General features: G+C 41.3%; 1 protein-coding gene across 3 annotated transcripts in view; it reads right to left on the reverse strand.

Moving 5' to 3' along the window:
- GLS (glutaminase) overlaps nt 1-4,911 on the reverse strand; it is a 74,600-nt gene that overhangs the window by 64,609 nt on the left and 5,080 nt on the right. Inside the window, exon 1 of one of the 3 annotated variants that reach the window (XM_032292615.1) lies at nt 3,173-3,182. The exons of the other annotated variants lie outside the window; for them this stretch is intronic. The gene's annotated coding sequence lies outside the window, so the exon portion shown is untranslated. Of the gene's footprint in view, nt 1-3,172; nt 3,183-4,911 lie in introns of those variants that run through there. 3 annotated transcript variants of the gene reach the window in all.

The raw sequence follows: 4,911 nt of genomic DNA on the forward strand, positions 1-4,911 counted from the left end.
GCGCGCGCGCGAGCGCGCTTGCTTGTATTTTAATATTAAAGAAAGAAAACATTTTTTCTTAGATGTGTATAGCAGGAGGTACAACATACAGAGAACTGTTGTTTTTATTACTGCTGGGACAAGTTTTTGCTCATAGAGGGCAAAGAGAATAGGAAAATCTAGTAAGAGCACTGAGTGGTAGCAGTGGGGTCTTGGAGTGGAGCCAAGGTGGCTGCAGAGAGGGGCTTTCTACCCACCTCCTGAAACTCAGCAAGGTGAAGGCAACTTAGGCAGAATTAGGGGTGGACATTCTTGCCATGAATGAATGAACTGCTTGCCAGACTTATCCCAGACAGTAGGTTATTTGAGGGAGTTTCCATTTCAATTGGGTTGGACATTGGCAAAAGGGAATCCACGTAAGAGAGGAAAAATTTAATTGGTCTCTACATGCGAGACGCCCCTCCTGTCACTCTCAGAAATAACAGGGAGAAGCTTCCAAGCTTATCAGCAGGAATGCTGTGTAAAGTACACTTACCATACAAGAATTGTATTTGGGACAGTCAAGGTAAAAAATGTATAGGCTCAGCAGCACTGCTCAATATACTCTTGCTTACCCCCTAAACAGTCAAGAGCAGTGTGGAGTTGACCAAAAATAACTAGGACCTGGGACATGATTGTTTGACATCCAGATGGAATGGTTTTGCTCACCTTGTATAACTTGTCTGCCTCTGGGAGTCCAAAAAAAAAAAAATGATATATAAATTCTATCATTTTCCTGTCATCATAGGATTAACAAGATCTCCAAATTCAGGTAATTGTTCCTCCTTCCTTAAGTTCTACTAGTGGCTGCCTTGGTACTTCCTCTACTATAGCCCATTTAATAGTGATTGGAATAGAGGTATACACAGCCCTCTCCCTCACTACAGGACAGAAGCTTATCTTATGGAAGTCTCTAACCCTACATCCTAGCACAGTGTCTCACTCATAATAGGCATTCAACAAACAGACCCAGTTCTTAGAGACCTGGATTTGTATTTTGGTACTGTGTCATCTGTAGCAAATTACTGACCCCTCTTAGTCTCAGTTTCTTCATCTGAAAATGCGGATACTAAAACTTGTGAAGTTACAAATAATATTTATGAAGTTGATTTTTTAATAAGTAAATGAAATAATGGCCATCATGTGCCTTACATGAAATAAATGCATAATAATGAGAGTTGTTATTGTTAACGATCACAGTGTCTTGTGTCAAACATGGTTCAGGGAGAGAATCATTAAGGACTGTGGTTGCTGCATTAGAAGAAAGGAGTGAATGCTTTTCAACTTATCTACCCCTTCAAGGACCTTCTACATGCTCAGAAATGGGGGCTAGAGAGAACCATTTCTATATGGCTCCTGCATTCCTGGAACTCCCAGTAGAGTGAGTATTTCATCTGAATTGACATCTGACCAACTCATAGGTAATTGGGAAGAAATAATTGACTTTCTTACCAACATAATAATTTAACCACCTACAGCATACCCAATCAGCATCATTATGTGCCAAGTGTTCAATATTTAAAATGAAAGCAGATCTTAGCCGGGCGCGGTGGCTCAAGCCTGTAATCCCAGCACTTTGGGAGGCCGAGGCGGGTGGATCATGAGGTCAAGAGATCGAGACCATCCTGGTCAACATGGTGAAACCCCGTCTCTACTAAAAATACAAAAATTTAGCTGGGCATGGTGGCACGTGCCTGTAATCCCAGCTACTCAGGAGGCTGAGGCAGGAGAATTGCCTGAACCCAGGAGGCGGAGGTTGCGGTGAGTCGAGATCGCGCCATTGCATTCCACACTGGAAAATAGGAGCGAAGCCCGTTTCAAAAAAAAAAAAAAAAAAGAAAGCAGATCTTAATTCTTACTTCGGGAATAAACCTTTGATATTGCTAAAACGTATTGATACTCTCAAAAGCCATGACTCTACCTTTCATTTACTCAAAGCTTCTACAAATATTGTACATTTTACTTCCTAAATACATTGTTTTAAAAATTATTCTCAGGCCGGACGCGGTGGCTCACACCTGTAATCCCAGCACTTTGGGAGGTCGAGGCGGGTGGATCAGGAGGTCAAGAGATCGAGACCATCCGGGTCAACACGGTGAAACCCCGTCTCTACTAAAAATAGAAAAAATTCAGCAGGGCATGGTGGCGCGTGCCTGTAATCCCAGCTACTCAGGAGGCTGAGGCAGGAGAATTGCCTGAACCCAGGAGGCGGAGGTTGCGGTGAGCCGAGATTGCGCCATTGCACTCCAGCCTGGGTAACAAGAGCGAAACTCCATCTCAAAAAAAAAAAAAAAAAATTATTGTCCATATTATTTTCCTGTTAATCAGGTTATTTGAGCATTATTTAATAGACTAGCACTGTTGGCATTCATTCTTCTATACATATATCTTATCTAAAGGAAAACAAAAGGACTTTAACTCCCCCAATGAAACTCTTTATGGCCCCTGAAACTGTGATTTACTCATCATAAACTCATGCTTTCTGTTATGATGACATGTGGTTTTTATTCTCGCCAGTATCTTAAACACATTTAATCTCAGGTTCATGAAAAATTAATGAAATTAATGCAAATGGACTAACATTTGTGTCAAGCAAGAAATTAAAAAAAAATAATTTAGCAGGTGAGGAGACAGGATTGTTTGACGTCTAGATGGGATTGTTTTGCTCACCTTGTGTGATTTGTCTGCCTCTGGGAATCCAGAGAAGGCAACATATAAATTCTATCATCTTCCTATCATCGTAGGATTAACATGATCTCCAGATTCAGGTAATTGTTTCTCCCTCTTTAAGTTCTACTAGTGGCTGCCTTGTTACTTCCTCTATTATAGACTACTTAATAATGAATGGAATGGAGTGTTTACACGATCCTCTCTCTCACTAGAGGGCAGAAAGTTATGAAAATCTCAAACCCTACCTCCTTTATTTATTTACTTATTTGTTTGTTTGTTTGAGACAGTCTTTCTCTGTTGCCCAGGCTGGAGTGCAGTGGCACCATCTCGGCTCACTGCAACCGCTGCCTCCAGGATTCAAGTGATTCTTGTGCCTCAGCCTCCCAAGTAGCTGAGATCACAGGTAACTGTGCCTCACTCATAATAGGCACTCAATACATAACTGGTAATACTACCATTCCAATTTTTCCTTATGTGTGATTCTTTTAAAATGATCTTTGATCATGCAATAGAATATGACTCTAACTTTAGTTAGATGAAAATCTGAATTTGTGCTAACCTCAAGAGAACAGCTTCTTTAAGGGATGCTGTCACAATATTAGGAAGATCAATGTCAAACCACCAAACTTTCTCACTCAGCTACCATCTGAAGAAAGCCTTTACTTTCAGAAAAATTCCCCATTCTTTTAGTCTGCATTTCTGAATCATGATAAGATTGTAGGCTAGAATTGGTTTATGGATGCTAAGGGGGATAGTTTATGTCTGCCCTTTTTCCAGGCATACATTGTATTCCTGAACCTGGTCAGTGAAAGTCCAAGGTCACTCAACCCCTTTCAAGGTGAGGCTGATGGAGCATATTGTGCTTCCTGTAGAGAATGTTCTAACTGGCTCTAAGGAATGTCCAATAGTTCTCACCAGGGTTGTTCTACATATTTGGAAATGTGTGGGAGTCACGTTGGTTGTCACAGTGACCAGACAGGCAGCGATGAGGGAAGGGAGATGCTATTGGAATTTAGTGGGTTGCAACTAGGGATGCTAAAATGTCCTGCCATGTATAATACCATTATGAGAAACAAAGAATTGTCCTGCCCAAAATGTCACTTGCACATCTTTTTTGAGAATTTTTTTTTTTTTCCCCGATAGGAGATGTGGAAAACTAGGCTGGGCTTGTTGAAGCAAAAGATCCTGCAAAGTGTGGACAGACCTACCTACTCCTCATGGGTTTTGGCAAGCGTGATATTAGAGATTCCTCCAAGCAATGCAGATTTAGCCCATTTCTTTTCTTCCCCACCCTCAGGCCAGGGAGACAATGTTGGCAGCCCTTCAGATGATATATTTGCGGAACACCAAAAGACCCATCATGTATGGAGAAATCCCCACCATTAGACTCCTATGCATTAAGACATTGTCTCTAAAAAGACAGTTAAACTGTAATATGTTACTTAAAGGGATAAAACTAAGGAATGTACCTTAGCATAGATTAGTTTACCAGAATAGTTAGCTATCACTTTGGCAACTGGTCTTTAAGAAAATAGATTTTAAGCAAGCAATTTTGATATCAGCATAATAAAAGAAGGAAGTGAAAGGAGGAGGACTTTTGGAAGTGAGTCATGAGAGACTGAGAGACCAGGAGAGACTACTGGGTGCCAAAAACAGACAAAAATAGGAGAAAGCAGCTACACAAATTTGCTCATACTCTACCCATTTTGTCACTGCTGTAAGCTTTCTGAAAAGAAATATTTCAATACCAAAATAACTTTATCCTAATGAAGGCAGAAACAGTATCTTTTCTTTTATCTGCTTAATTCCATAATGTTTTGCACAATGAATACTCAAATTTTGATAGTTAAGGAATCCCCAAAATACTGTATCTTAGATTGCCTTGCTGGAAAGCTGTCAAACTCTAGATTCAATAAAAGACACACCCATGCCGGGCGCGGTGGCTCAAGCCTGTAATCCCAGCACTTTGGGAGGCCGAGGCGGGTGGATCACGAGGTCAAGAGATCGAGACCATCCTGGTCAACATGGTGAAACCCCGTCTCTACTAAAAATACAAAAAATCAGCTGGGCATGGTGGCGTGTGCCTGTAATCCCAGCTACTCAGGAGGCTGAGGCAGGAGAATTGCCTGAACCCAGGAGGCGGAGGTTGCGGTGAGTCGAGATCGCGCCATTGCATTCCAGCCTGGGTAACAAGAGCGAAACTCCGTCTCAAAAAAAAAAAAA

This window comes from Sapajus apella, unplaced genomic scaffold (genome assembly GCF_009761245.1).
Source record: "Sapajus apella isolate SASKATOON/1434 unplaced genomic scaffold, GSC_monkey_1.0 scaffold28, whole genome shotgun sequence".
Taxonomy (NCBI): Eukaryota; Metazoa; Chordata; class Mammalia; order Primates; family Cebidae; genus Sapajus; species Sapajus apella.